General features: G+C 34.4%; 1 protein-coding gene across 10 annotated transcripts in view; it reads left to right on the top strand.

Annotated features, from left to right (window-relative positions):
• FHIT (fragile histidine triad diadenosine triphosphatase) overlaps window positions 1-16,004 on the top strand; it is a 593,823-nt gene that overhangs the window by 10,871 nt on the left and 566,948 nt on the right. For 8 of the 10 annotated variants that reach the window (XM_068409161.1, XM_068409159.1, XM_068409163.1 and 5 more), the window contains exons 2-3: window positions 9,550-9,583; window positions 10,640-10,671. The exons of the other annotated variants lie outside the window; for them this stretch is intronic. The gene's annotated coding sequence lies outside the window, so the exon portion shown is untranslated. The remainder of the gene's footprint in view (window positions 1-9,549; window positions 9,584-10,639; window positions 10,672-16,004) is intronic. 10 annotated transcript variants of the gene reach the window in all.

Below are 16,004 nucleotides of genomic sequence, written 5' to 3'. Positions count from 1 at the left end.
TCATACTTTCTTTCCAGCTGTTCTAATATTTAAGTGGTTTGTTAAACTGAACATTTCCCTGTAAATGCTAAGGCAGCTAGAAGTCAATTGAACTAGTGCTGTTAGATTAAAACGTATTATTTGACAAAGCTATATTGCCCTATTGCATCCCTCAAATGGTCTTGAGTAAATACTAAATTAATGAGGGTCTCTGTTCTACTCACTAATTTTTTCTCAAAAGTACCAAAGCCAAACCAGCATTTTAAACGTGTATTTGTTTAGTTAGATGTATTTTCCTCCTGCTATGTTTTCCAGCCTGGGCCAAACCCTGTTGTCGCTGTCTGTGTGAAAGGTCTAATCTGATGGAGGTTGTGCGTTCTGAATCTAAACAGGGCTTTCAGCTCTCCATGTTAATTCTCCTCGTTTCATCAGGCATAAGTAATAATATTATACTTGTAGTAAGGTGTTTTGGAGCTTACATAAAGTATAAGGTTTCTTTCTTGTTTTTTTCCAAGTGTTACAATCTTTGGTGTCTAAGTGGTTTGTAACTTGTAACATCTGTCCTTCCAGAAAAGAAGGTATTGTCAGCTAGTTTCAGCTAAGGCTAATTTGTTTATAGTTCTGAGAACTTCTGTTCTTTGTAACTAGAGATTTTTACTAGTCAGCACTGCTTGTCCGATTATTTATGCTGCATTTCTTGATTTTTTTTTTTTTTTTTTTTACTCATTATCTATGAAAATCTAAGATAACCAACATAATTGAGAAGCTTTAAGTAGCTTAGTGTATGCTAGGTGATCAAGGAAGCAACTACTGGCCACTCCTACAAAAATTAATTTTTAAAATTTTTGTGTAACTTGTATTTTTTCTTTTAAGTGTCAGCTCTTCAACTTAACTAACAGAAACTTGCATAACTGTCAGAAAGGGCTTTTTCTCTCTAAAGCTGTATTGTGCAGCTTTAGCTTCCCACTGAGAATTTCAGAGGAATCCTTTCTGAACCTGAGACTCTTAGGGCTGATGGCTATTTAAAAAAATATTTAAAGATGCTTTTATTTTGGTAAAATGTTGTCTTTTTTTTCCTTGAGTAGTTTTGTCATCTTTGTGTTGCTACATGGAAACTTAGACAGACTAACATAGTGCAAATGTGATTAAAATTATCTGTGCAGTTTCAAAGGTCAGGTGCACTCAGTGAATTTGCTTTCAAATTATTTTGTTTATTCTGTGTACGTATGCATCTTGAGCTCTATAAAGGTCAGGAGAAGAGATTCATTTTGGAGTTTAAAGAAGTTAGGTTTTTACTGCTGGTAGCCCTTGTTAGTTTCATTTGAATTAATGAAAATTGTTTTCCTTTGTTTTTTTTTGCTGTCAGTTTTATTTCTCTAATGAAGCTCATTCGTAACTATGAGGTTCATTTAAAAATAAAACAGTATTAGTAATGCATTTTATTTTTTCATATTTTGTTATCTTAAAAAACCAAGTACTGTTTGCACAAATTAAAAAGTAGTCTTATTTGGTTTCTGATTTCTTGGCTTGTTTAATTCATGTGACAGACTAACATTTTCCTAGCTAGAATGACATATTTAGAGGATACACAGTATTTAACTGTCTTTTATCACAAATGGTTTAATAAAATAGGGATGGTAGTGCAATCCCTTAACAGTCCTGCTTATTAATGATCAGATTTAATAATATGACAACAAAAGGATTCACGGGTGTGTCAGTGAAGCATAACTAATTGCAGTTTTCAGTCATAGAACCAATGGCAATAAGTAAGGAAGTGGACTTCTATTAAATACAATAGAAACTGCATCTGTAAGGTGCCTAAAAAAGGCTGTTGTAAAAGTCCTCTTATGTTATAATTCTGTCTGTAGAATGGTAGAAATATTTTTGTTGCCTTTTTAAATGATAACTCATAGCGATAAAGAGATTTTCAAAGCAATAATAATAATGATTTTTCATTTAAACATAAGTACCTTTTTCAAAGTTTACATTCACTTGGAAAGTCTTGAGCTGTTTAACCAAATCAGATTTTTCTGTCAAAAACATTCTGACACTGTTTCATTTCTGATTTTAGGAGGTGAAATCTGAGTGAGACAAAACATGCTGATTGATTGAACTTAATACCAAAATGTAACAAAACTGTGTGTTAGTGTACACTTTATGGAAAGGATGGACATATTTGGCAGTTATATGAAAGATTAGGAAGTTGTTCTGAGTCTCTTTTTATGGGTAAAAGAATATAAACCTTATCTAGGAAGTTGTGGTACTTTCAGTAGTAAGAAGGTGGTCTATTTCTAAGTAGAGGACTAATCTTCCTTGCCAAAGATTAATTTACTGTGTATTTAATCTGCAGTTGCTTCAATTCTTGTGGACATAACCAAGCTGGGATATTAGTAGCAACAGATTGGTCACACAGATTTGTTTTTAGTTTGAAAAATTACTTTAGTAAATTGGGTATTTGGCGAGGCTGGTTGACTCCAATTTCATACCGCAGACAGTTGACTGCTGGGTACGTGTACTTCTAAAGATGCAGAAGGATGGTGAGGCCTGGACCGGTAGGGCGTTTGCTTGTGGGAGTTTAGCCAAGATGCTGCTACTGCTTTGAGGCTCTTATTTTTCTTGCCTGCTTCTTACTAATTAGTATAATTTGTAAGCTTCCCTCCACTGATTCATTATTGTTAGTAGCAGACACTGTCTTTTCTCTTTAGAGAGATTTCTGTGTCAGCTTTTCCTCAGTTTTGCTGTTTAAATCCTAGTCCATTAAATAGCTCTAGTGTTTTATACCTGTTGAGATGTATCCTTCCCAGTGCTGCAACTGAAGCAGTAGCTGTTAGGCCTTGACAGTATGATATAACAAAACAAACACACAAAAAAATTTGGGAACTTTAGGCTATTTGAAGTACAGCTTAGAATGTCAGTGTTTCTGTGATTCTGTTTTATAAGATGAAACATACAAAACTACTGTACATATTTGATTTACTTGGAACAGTTTCTCTTAAAGTTTTATCCCGTTTTTTGTTTTCCCTGGTATCAGGAAAAAAATTGCCTTCTAGTACTGTGACATTAATGCTTTTCATGTCATGTTAATTGTGAGGTATGACTTGTTTTTAAAAGACTTGACTAGCTGGGATAAAATCTCAATGCGACACATGCTATAACAGCGCATCTTTGAGCGGTGAGTATGAGTATCGGAATTAAAGACAGTATCAGTATCTAAATGTAGATTTATGTTAGTTCAGGTGAAAAAAGAGGAGTAGAAAGGGAGAAAATGTAGAGTGAGAAAATATTGTTATTTGGAGGAAAATTAATACTTACCTTCAATGAAAGTGATATATAAGGCCTGATGTTGCACGTAATCAGAATTAGAAATGGATAATTAGCCATAACGTCTGGCTTAAATAAATACTTTGGATACTACTTAAAGCTTCTAAAGTTACTTCCTTATTTTTTTCCAGAATTCTACTGTAATGTAGAACCAAATTCATATCAATATGCATAGCTTTACAGATGATCAAACATTAGTACCAGTGAAGATATTTTAAACTTTGTACATAAAACAACTCTCTTGAAATATTTGGGTTTGGTGGATTCCAATGCTATTAGGTACTGAGCATCTTGTGAAATACACTGCGAGTCCTAGAATTTGGGGTGCTTAGTCCTTTCAACTTTTTTGCTATTATTTGATACTGAGACCAGAACAATGGCTTTCTGTGCGTAAGGGAATTTGGTATATGGGTGTGTAGTCAAATGTTCTGGTCTCTGTATGCTGTAGCGGGCACTGTATAATGATGTACTTTCCGGCTTTTGCACATTTATTGCATTGTCATTAGGAAGCTTATAATGGACATTTCTCTTGGGGTGTAAGAGTTAATTCCTAGATAGAATGCTGTAATGGATGGTTTCAAATGGTGTAGCTTTATCTCAAAATAATTTGTTTTTAAAAAAATTAATGTATTGTATTTGATCTTTAAGTTGGACAGTCAGTATTTCTTTGAAAGTTACTGCATATTTTAATTATCTTTGCATACACATTAGATGTGACAGGGTAGGACTGCTTTGCCTAAGTTACTTCTAGTGTAAATCAGCATTTTGAATGGGAAAATAGCAAAACTCTTAACAATGTAGAAGAAGGTTTAATGAGCAGTGGATGTTTAACCTGTAACTGTTGGCAGGTTCTGATGGATTGTCTCAGCCTGTAAGCTTACATTGGTTCCCCTGGGTGCTTCTAACTTGTACAGTGAATGTACTGCAGGAATGTTGGGCAGCATATGCTGGGACGCTCTCATTTTCAACTTCTTGTGGATATGTACTGCAAACAGTGGAATCTAAATATGTAAACAACTAATGTTTTCTTAAATGCAAAGAATACAAGCGACTAGCTGTTTGTGCATGTTCTGTGCACTTGTGACATGAAATATCAGTGGCTGGTATTGTCTTCTGGCAAAAACACTGCTGCTTTTGCACCTGAAAATTCTTGAAGCTGAAATGTTGTGGCGGTATTCTTTTGCTTTGGAGATGTTCCATCATAAACATAAATAATGTCTTTAAAACATGGAAGTAAATGATGCTGAGTATGAGCATTATTCATTCTATCCATATATATTATGTGTTTATGCTGTTATCTGTTTAGGGTTCTGTGCTCATAATTGACTGAATTAGTTACGCATTTGTGGAGTTCCACTTTGTTTTGGAGTATGTAGACTATATGTCTTCAGGAAGTTTGAAGAAAAAGCTGGAGAATACAAAAAATAAAGTATTGTCAGTGTTGATGAAAAACATAAATCAGAAAAAAATCTGATAACATTGTTTAAATAGCTTCTCATAACCGCATTTGATTCTCATCAGTCCAACATCACAAGACTAATGCATATTAATGAATGAGATCAAAGACATTTAGAAATCAAAGCAAGTAAACAATAATTATTTTTAAGAATTATATAAGTTTTTAACTGCACAAAAATACGAGTCTTTGTAACTGAACAGCTCCATGAGAAGTTTTTCTTGAAAATATTTTTCCTGAAAATTTTTGTGTTGAACTAGAAAGGCAATTACATAATGTAAACAAAACAAAAATATATGCATCAAAACCTGAAATATGTAAAATGTTCTGAATATGGTGTATTGAAATACTTACACATTCAGCTGTGGAATCTAATAGGCCAGGAATTTGAGCTTGACCAGAGTCCGTGATTGGAGCTTGACTCAGACTGCTAACACAAATTGGTGAAATGTTGAGAAGGAAATTACTTCTGGATGTCTCAGACTTTTGCTATTTCCTTCTACATTTCTAGTGCTTTTGGACAAAAGTTACCTGTGCTGAAACACATAGTGTAATTCTGTTAAAGAGAATAGTTTTGTATGTCATTGAATAAAGAGTCTGATCATCGAATGTCAGAGTAAGATAAGAACTTTCTTTATCTCAATATCTGCTTTTCCAAATGTTATCTAGATCCACCATGTAGCACAATCTGTATACCACATTTATTTAAACTTTGAACTGGACATGCTAGTGGTATCTGGGCATGCTGGGGGTATTTCATCATCACCATGTAATGCAAGAGAATCTTCCAAGATTTAGGGAAGTAATTGGAATAGATTATTAAATATTACTTTTAGTTCTCTTTAAATGTCTACTATCATTCAATTCTTCTATTCCACTAAAATAAAATAAAAATTTCTACATGAGATGATGACTGAAAATAATAGGTCTAGGCATGAGTTAAGGCATCTTTTATTTTTATTTCTGCAATGAAAAAAAATTGTATATCTGTGTAATAATCTTTAAAATTCTGTGAGGATTTTAATCAATTCAGTCCACAAAGGTCATAATGGAAATGTTACTCCAAAGGCACAGATCCCCTGGTGCCGAACAGGAAAGTGTTCTGGTCATAAAGTACCCAATCCCTATGGGCAATAGTGACATTATTTGACAGGTTGAGATTCCTACAACCTTTAATGGCAATGTAAGGCTCACAAGAGGATTCTTCAAATACTGTCAAAGTAACAGTTTCATTTTGAACCTAGATATAAAGCTAATGGTATCTAACAGCTTTTAGTGTCACTGAATCAAATTCCTCAAGTAGGAAGAACGGTTGACATTCTGTTTTAAAGTGACCGTATGTTTGACCCAGTTCTGCGATCGTGGTGTCATTGCAATTGTATCTTGCTGCTGGAGACTCTTGGAGGCTGACAAGCGGAACAAGTTGCTTTAGCTCACATAGCTCATCTGTCACACTGAGCAGCTTGCAGATTTCTATTATCTGAATGAAATGTGGAGAGAGTACTTCTTGCTCTCAGCCTATCAGCATAGCCAGCAACATGCTCACACCCCCAGTAAGAGAGTGAAATGAAACACTAGAAAAATAGAGAATAATAATTTTTATAAAAAAAGGTTCCAGAGATGCAGGTGTAAACCACAGATAATAATTAAAAGGTTTGTGGTTAAAAAAAAAAAAAAAAAGAAAAGAAAAAAAAGAAAATAATGTCCAGGAACTAGATGGAGGGCTTTGGATTGCTGGTAAAGTTAATTTCCAAAGAAGGCTTGTGATTACCTTATCTGAAAAGAAAGATGAAAAGCTTTTAGTCATATGTTTAAGATCCAATGTTATGAACAGTTTTGTAGTTCAGTAGGGCAGTGACAGTCATCTCTGTTTTTGTGAGCACTTTATTAGCTTTTAAAATGTTCAAACCTTTATGGAGATGTCATTATATTTTCCCAAAATAGTGCAGCTAGAATTCTGTACACTAGGCCAAACCTTGCCGTAATCTCAACACAGCTATTTGAAGCCCTGTGATGAGAGCAATATTAGGGCACTGAGTTTGGGCAGGTTGCTTTTTGAAGCTCCTGTGTGGCTGGCTTTGGGGGCTTTACTCTTGCAATGACCAATTTTTACTTCTCATTTTGAAAGTATTAGCAAAAGAAGCACAAAACATAATGTTTAGTGAACGTTGATTAGAGGTTTTTCCCATGTCAAACATAGGAAGAAGTTTCTCTAGCCCTTTATATGTCTAATTTTTAAAATGTTTTTACTAGAGTAAAATTACAAAGTACCGTAACTGTCAAATTGTCTTATCCAACTTAGAATAATCAGCAGTAACACTCCATTTAGGGTTATTCAATTAGCCATTATAGGAACCACAGAAAGTACATAATGTGTCAATTTGTGTTCACTTGAATCTGGTTATTAAGCTTTGATGGAAATTCCATTTAACCAAATATTTTGATTTACAATAGTATGTTTAACTCTTATCTGAGTAAAATTTGAAAAATGATTGTTTCATTGATCCTTGCTTTTATCTTTTGCAGCCGCTTAATATATTTCTAAAAATGTTTGTCCCAAATTAGAAGATTTTTAGTCTTTTCTTTAAACTACTGACTGATATTTTTGACTGTTCTTTTTTCCTATATGAACACTGAAGGTAAATTATATATAACTTTAAGTATAGTTAATAAATTTGTAAACTTTAGAACTACTTTACAGCTCTCAAATATAAAAAGTATTTGTTGTGGTAGTAGTAACAATTGATAAAATTAAATCTTTGGGGAAAATTATTGTGGGTTGAATTTTAAAATGCATTGAACTGAGTTGTAATAGTTAAGACTTAAAATACTTAAGGTCTTTTTTTAATCTTTACAGGTCTCACAGTAATGAGGTGATTCACACATAGTCACAATATTTTTTTTTTTTATTTTAATAAAACTTTCTGCTTTGGTCTAGTCCTCTGAATTAAAGCATCATTCTTCCTAATGCATACAAAAATATGTAGTTCATCAGTACCCCTAATTCTGGTAACTGCAGCAAGAACTAGATAGTAAGGTAGCAAGAGTGTGACTTAAAGAAAAACAGTGTATTCCTATGGTGTTTATATTTTTTTTAAATACTGTTGTGAATTACCTGTTCTATTTCACATCAATTTGTATCCAATTAGATGTGCACTTGACATTTAAAAATAATTTAACTGCAAAACTGAATGCAAGTGAATTTTAATATGGAAAAGTAATCATGCTATATTTGCATAGATTTTCTTCTTTTGCTGTTTAAAGAGAATTATTTTCATTGAATCAGCTGTCTCTGAAAAATAGCTGCGTGAAGTACTGTGGCTACTGGATATAATGTTTACAGGCATAGCATGTAATTTGTATTTGCTTATAGTACTTGTGGAATTGTCATAACCTTTTTATTTAAAAGATTATGCTGATTATATGTTTTATCTATTACTTCCATAAACACATAGCACCTTAACCATGTCTGCATGGTGCATGTCTTAAAATGTCTGTATGCAGATAAAACTTAGGCTTTCTCTATCGTGGCAGTGACAGACTACTTTGGTGGAGTTACTGGGGTATTTAGAAACTAGACAAATGTTAGAACTGATGATCATTTGAGGATTATGGTGAGGCATCAGTGGAGAACATGCTGTTAAAAGGCAGACAGATCAAATCTTTCCTTTAGCTGGTAACAACCACAAACTGGCTTCTGTTTTTTATAATAAGAATGATTGTGGCAGTCCATGAGCAAAATTATCCATGTGTGGCACATATCAGAAATACCCTCTGGTATTAAAGAATGTGATAGATTACACTGGGGGAGAAGCCTGTTAATAATGTTTTTATTCAAAGTGATGCTGTACAAAATTATTCAAAAGAAATACACAAGCTGATATTTTCACAGAGGAAATGATGAGATGAACCACCACGAACTAATCAAAAATAGGACTGTGGAATGTGTGGCATATGTATGAATTAGGAAGATATTTATATCTTTGGGCTTTACAGCTTTAGTGGAATAGAAAGGGTCATTCTGTGGTGATAGATGGATATGTGGTGAATTGCACAAGATCTGAGAAAAAGAGGATTGCATTTATCATACCTAAGGGGAATGTCACTGTGTGTGTCTGCCTATAACCCTATCAGTGGTAAAATGATTACAGTATGCCTTTGGGAGAGACCAATCAATATGACTGTTGTAAAGCTCAACAAGGGCTGATGACAATTCAGCTGATGAGTTCTGTGGATGGCTTAGAGAGCGATGCAAAAAGAAGAAAAAAACTGAAGAAAAGTATCATCTTTGTACCAAAGACCTGTGTGGAAAAAGTTTGAAATAAGTCTCATAAAAATGAAATGGAACATAATGTTCTAGGTTGAAAAATTATATAAAGATTTTCAGGTGAATTGTGTTCACCTGGTCATTATAGACAGCACCTGCACTCAATATCATAGTTGAGAGTGTAACAAAGAACCAAATGACTTCTGGTGATCTTGAAGACTGAGAGTGAAATGAACTTCCCAAAGTGCAGTTTGTTAGTAAAACCGTTAGTTATTAGCCTCCTTAAATAAGAAATGATGATTCATTCAGAAAACTCACTGGTTTGCTCAAAAGAAATAAAGCCTATGACTTCTGACCAGAATGAATCCATGGCAATGTCACAGGTGTGAAAAGAATATCCAAAACAAGCTCTGAAGTAAAATGTAAGTGAACAGAAACTTTTTAAAAAGTCAGCAGAATATTGCTGCTTCTGTGATGAACTCTACAACACGTGAAGGCTAAAATGTATTTTGTATTTTTCTTTCAGTAAAACTGTGAAGCCTGAATCAGTTCTTCTATGGGTAAGAGAGAAGGATTTATGAGAGGCTAACCCAAACACATGCTGATAAAAACGTGGATATACAATTTATACATGCACACTTAGTCTCGCTAAAAATTTTTAGCAATAGTGAAGATGTACACATCTGAAATCTATGTTCCTAAATCCTAAGTTTCTAGCTAATACATGTGCAGCTTTGTCCCTTGACTTGACCCATTTTTGCTGGAGTGAGTATCTTGCTCCTTATGTAGCCAGATGTCACCAATCTAAATAATTTGAAGAATCGTTACCATTTAGGTGCAATTGTGAAATTAAAAGGGGGAAGAAGGTAGAAATGTTTTTTCTCAGTGTAGCAGTAACAAGTTGAAGACAAAAGGTAACTCTCACTTGATTCTATGATTCTATGAAAACTGAAGGAAAGACTCAGAATTTGGTTTTGGACAAATTTGTATTTCTTATTATGCTAAAATAAGATTTAAATTGTACATAGTGTTACTAGGGTGATGTATAGATTCATAGTAATAAAGATCAGAAGAGATCATGGAAGCGTTTAGTTTGATCTCCTGTCAGGAGTGTAAATTTCGTTCATTTCCCTTGATGGAGGCAGGTAACTTGGGTTAGGCTAACGTGTATCTGCTGGGAAGCTTGTCTTCATTTGAAGAAATTGGGAGTGGGGTGAGCATCCACTTCCTTTGGTAATTAGTTCTACTTGTTTGTTAATCATCTTCGAGATTAAACTTTGGTTTGTACAAATTGATCTTTTGCCTGTGTTGAGTTGTCTCACTGACAAACAGGCAGGGCAGTTCCCCTGTAACTTCAGAGGAAATCGGTACTGGCCAAAATCGCTTTAGCCTTGGCTCCCCTCTCTGTAGTGACTGCTGGATGACTTGAGTGTTAATGATTGAACTATGGTGTCATTAAAGCAGTGGAGAGAAGCAACATCTTATTAGTACAGACTCTTTACATGCAGTAGTAGCTGAACAAAGTAAACATTATTATTAATATATAGGCCAAATATTCTCTTTTTACTGACACGCAGGTCATTATTTTTATATATGTATTTATTTTCCCTTTGTAGCCTTGAAGTACAGAAAGAAGATAACTGGAAAGGTAAATGTGTTTATTGCATGGCATTGACAAACATTACCTTACACCCTTTGTTGTTATATTCACAGATGTATGTGCATAGATTAAAGATAAAACTGACAGGACAACTCCTTTAGCCACCTGGCTTCCCTATCATACAAAAATGCTGAGTGATAGTTAGAGGGAAAATGTAAAGAAAGTCGATGTGCTAAGGGTCGCCAAATCTTAGAGAATGACTGCTGACTTCTGCTTTGTTGACAGTGGTTAAGTTATTCTGGTGTAGTTACATATGCAAAGATTAATGCTAGTGTATTTAAAAATAAATGCACTGGTACTGCTTCTGGTCCCCAGCTGCATAATGCCAGGTGAGAAGAAAGAAAAAAAAAAAAAGTGGCTTTTTTGTTGTTCTTCTGAATTTGCATGAGGCTTGCATATATAGTAGTATGCATCAAGCCTTTCTACAGAAAGCAGGAAGTTAAGATACATAATACTGCATAGCTATGGATTTCTTACTATGTATTAAGTGGATAAATATCTAAAATTTAGGTAGCAGAGCATAATGGTTATCTGTGTACAAAGTATCACATTAACTTTAGTCTTTCCTTTGAAGATAATTCAGCAGTCTGTACTTACTCATAAATGTGTAACTTAATTGTTCTTTGATTAATAGTTACAGTAGAAATAGTTTTTGCTAAAAAAGAGATTGGATAATATATTGGGCACCCTGACAGAGACCCATTTTCATCAAGAAGCTTTTTTGGTCAGATTCAAATATCCCATAATCTCATATTTGTTTTCAACAACTTCCTTTCATTTTGAGATTTTCTTTTGTCAGTTTCAGAAAAGTTGAACTGTGATAATTAGAGCAGCCTGCAACATAAAAGGAAGATTTAGAAATTCAAGATAGTCACATTATACAGTGAAATTTAAATTGATATGAATTTATGGTGTCATAAATTGTAAATCACTGTGATCAACTTTTTAAATACTTGTTAAACAACAGATGTGTATAATGTAGAAGAAAGGAATATATACTATGCTGTGGTATGAGTTGGATTTTTGTTTTCCCTGACTATGTTTGCATTTTATGACAAGGTGAATTCATTTTAAGATTTATATGCACAGTTAAGCTGTTTATAGGTAGATGAATATTTAAAGGAGATGATTGGAACAAATATTTGTGGTGAATAAAAGTATTTTCAAAAGTAATTTTAAGAGAAGCAAGAAAGTGTATATGTGGCAGCAGCAATTTGTAGGTTTACAGCTGTTTGTACCTGCTTAATCTTCTCTTTAACTACAGTTATCATGGTGCCTGCAGTGTTACATGGCATAGGTGACCTGTGAACCAAATCTCCTTATTATATTTATATTTATCTTTAATTTAGATAGTTTTGTCTTCCATTTCTTACACACACCCACACACCCCAGTTCTTTCTCCTGTTCTTTATTTGGGTGCAGAATGAAAATGTATGTTAGATTCCTTTCAGTGTCTTCATCCTTTAGGTGGCACATCTGCATAGCTGCTGTCAGATGCTATTACCTGCATTGATTGTCAGACTTGCTTTTTCTTGGAGGGATACTGGCAATCTCCTCTTCCGAGGAGGTGATTTGTTCTGCCCTAGTGTGAGCAGATTTCTTAGATGTTATAGTCCGTGCAGATAGCAGCTCTTCACACCTTCATTGTGGACTGGTGAATGTGAGCTAACTGCATCCTGAAGCTGCTGTGTCAGCCCTTTAGCACTGGGCTGAGCTCAAGCTACTCTGGTTTGCCCCTTAGCATAAGCTACTGATCTGGGTTTCATGTCAAATTAAGAGAATCACGCAGCTTTTCTTTGGGTTGAAAAGGAAGTGTAGATATACCTTTACTATGTTAGTAAGACATTAAGCAAACGGACTGGGTGAGCAGAAAATGGTGATGAAGAATCTTGATTGTAGAAGCTTGTACTTGGCGGGAATGGAATTGTGTGTGTTGATCTCTGTGCCTTGGTGAGAGCCCGACTGCTTTGCTTTTGAGCCCTGAGCAGGCCTGGTGAACTGGATCAATTAGTCTTTTTGTGTTCCTAATGCATTTCTTTTAATTTATTGTAGACTTGAGAGTTGGAAACACTACTAGTTGCTCAAATTCCACAAATGAATGGGAGCAATCCTACCTTGAAACAAAATAGTAGTGTCCAATTCCTAGAGGAATAAGTGTGTTCTCTGAATGCATTTATATTTCAGCAGATTAATTTAGAAATAGCTTGCTTAGTGAAAGCAGCGAAGATCTGTTTTCCAGACTACCTCCTTCATATATCTGAGATTTCTACGACAATCTGCAGTAGCTGTTTGCTTGCGAGATGGTTGATTTTAATATTTTTCTGGGACAGTTGTTTGTGGAAGGCATCACTGGGTTATATATATACTTTGAAAATATAATTGCATTGAACAGCATAGATTTAATTTTTTGATGAATTATCTGAATTTGGAAGTAGCTGAATTTGGAAACCTCACTCTGTCCTGTAGAAAGCAGCATGGTAGAATTGGAATGTATGGTTAATACGTCCTTTTTAAAGAGAGAATATTTGTAGTAATAGAATACCAATGATATTATTGATGCACCAGAAGAATGGAAAGGTGATTACTTGATTTAAGGTGACATTGTGTGTGAGTGTGATCGAATTTAGGTTCCCTCTTACTAAACGCAATTGGTAAGCTCTTAGAATCTCCACATAAATACTTGTGCTTTAAGGTCAGTCCAGACCTCATGGATTGCTTTTGCGTTCCCTGATAAAAGCAGATGCAAGCATGCCAAATTGCTTTGCTCCAGCTTAACCCTAGCACTGTTTGAATTCATAAATGCTACAGAAGCAAAGCTTATAAACGCATACAACAGTGAAGTGGAAAAATGTCATGCCTACCCAATCTATTTCCTTGGATGGGGGGAAAAAATCTTTTTATTCCTTTACTGAGACTTGAGGAATAAAATGAGGACTGAATGTTACGCTTATAATCAAGATTTGTCTTCCCTATTTTCAGTGGATATAAACTCAGTGTTTTCTGTTGTCTTTCTGGTATATTGTCTCTGAAATGAGACAGTAAAGGAACGGTTTTTTACTGTATTGAATTAGAATAGTATGCTGTATTTAAATTCTTTTCCATTTTTTGTACTAGTTTATATAATAACTATTAAACAGCTGTTTTCTGAACCTCTTGGTTTAAGGACAAAGTGTGTTCAAATGGTAGCACACCATTTAGTAGACGAAACAAAGCAATGCTGCATAAGGGCTTTATATGGCAACTAGTCTACAGCAGTATCAGAAATGGCATCAATGGGAGCTTTGCTATGAATTGATAACAAGTACATAGTTTTAAATAACTTGGACAGGAAGAAAATGCTCCTAAAATAGAGCGTTTGAGGGGAAAAGTAGGTTTTCACATTGTAAACAAGGTATTTTGAAAGCTGAGGGATGGGAAAAAAAGTAAATGGGAAAAAAAAAAAAAGGAATTCATGCCATGTTTCCATCATAAAGTTTTTGTCATAGCTTTGTGGCTCAAAACAAACTCTATTTGCAACAGCTACTCTGTCAGAGCTCACCAGTACAGTAAGTTAAATCATTATGTCATTTTAAGAACACTTGACCATTTGCAGTGGGTGTTTTTTTGGATGTTAGTAAGATGAATTGTTGAGGAAGGAAGTAAAAGTGAAGTAGTAGTGGGCATGTGTTGATACTGCATCTTTTTGTATACATAAATTGAATAGCTGAATGGAGTAATTTTTCCCATTTTTACTTTCTGTAATAGCTTTCTTATATCATGTTGTCTTAAATACTTAATATACAGCCAGGGTGTTATTGCAGTCACATGGTAATTTTTAATTCCTTGTTCACAGATGAGGACTGGTGAATTCTGAGTTGCTTCCTCAGTTTTAGATAGTATGGAAAAATATTATTGATGCATCAGTCAAGATGTGCTATGCTTTTGTCAAGGGCAATAGCAATGTTATGCATGTTCTTCCTTTACTGAAGAGGAGAAGGTTATTTACCAAGAAAGGAATATAGACGTATGTAGTGTTTTCACAAAATTTCTTTTATATCTTGCATATACGATAGGGATTTTAAATAGGTCGTGTGAATCAAGAAGAAAAAAAAAATGTTTCAACAAGAGACAGTGATTTCTGTCCCCTTATATGGAAAAGTTCTTTCTTATTTCTGAACATTGGTACAGAAACAGCTCTTGGAAGCATTTTCTGGTTTCTCAACTAATCATCTCCGCCAGTATATTTACTGCATGAACTTGACAGGCATTGTCCTTCAAACTTTGGAAGATGAATGCGTTTTACACCTTGAAATCTGGGATTACACCTTTCAGGCTGTATACCACGTTGATTTCTAACTTTAAAGGTTTCCAACATACTATTTGCCAAGTTTATGTTAGAATTTAAGTATGGATGGAGAATGAGATAACAGCAGTGGCAATCTGTTTTCCAAGTGACTGCATCATATGGTCTTAAAATTCTGTATATCATGATAGGACTAAAATGCAATGGCTCCGTACAACCTGAAATGTGAATTTATACTGAGATTCAGGTTGTATAACACTTATTTTTGATCTAGGAGGTTCAGATGATATTAAAAATGCATCTATCTCAGGATTAGTATTCCATTGTTATACCAATATTTCTTGGCTAAGATGGAAATATTTGTTGAAGTCACTTATGGATGTTTTTTCAAAGTGAAACAAAGAAGACTCAGAAGCCTAGGCATGGCAGGGCCATCACTTGTCATTAAGTATGAGAAAATGAACTTTTCTTTTTAGGAGGGTCTTATTTCCTTCAACTATGCTTTAAAAAAATTAAAAAATAAGCAACAAAATAAACACACACCCCCCCCCCCCCGCCCTTGGCTCTGTAACCTCTGGCATATATTTATTGTTTTATTGAAAATATTTCCGAAGGAAAAGCCACTGAAATACATCATCACCCTGGCAAGGGAATTTTGTTAGGAATAGAAACAGGGATAGTACATGTCACTGCACATGTCAGGCACCCTTTTAATTCAATTAAGACGACTGTCAAAAGGTTAATGCAAATCAATTTTCAAAAAGGACATTCTTTATCAAGCACTTGTGAAATGGCGGTTTTGAACTCTTAGTAGAAATTAAATAAAGATTCTAATTCTGTCTTTCATACTGTATACTGTCAACATAAAATCTGGCTTAATTTAGTGATAGTTCCAATTTATATCTAGAAGTTGTAATTTTCATTACTGGTATGCAGCTTAGGCATTATTCCTGCTTATCCATACTAGATGTGTATAATGCCATTTTTGTATGGTGATAAAGTTTAATATCTAAATAATCATGCTACTACATTTGCAGTA

The sequence above is a fragment of the Nyctibius grandis genome, chromosome 10 (genome assembly GCF_013368605.1).
Source record: "Nyctibius grandis isolate bNycGra1 chromosome 10, bNycGra1.pri, whole genome shotgun sequence".
Classification (NCBI taxonomy): Eukaryota; Metazoa; Chordata; class Aves; order Nyctibiiformes; family Nyctibiidae; genus Nyctibius; species Nyctibius grandis.
The sequence above is the reverse complement of the archived record's forward strand: the minus strand, read 5'-3'. Positions and strand labels throughout refer to the sequence as shown.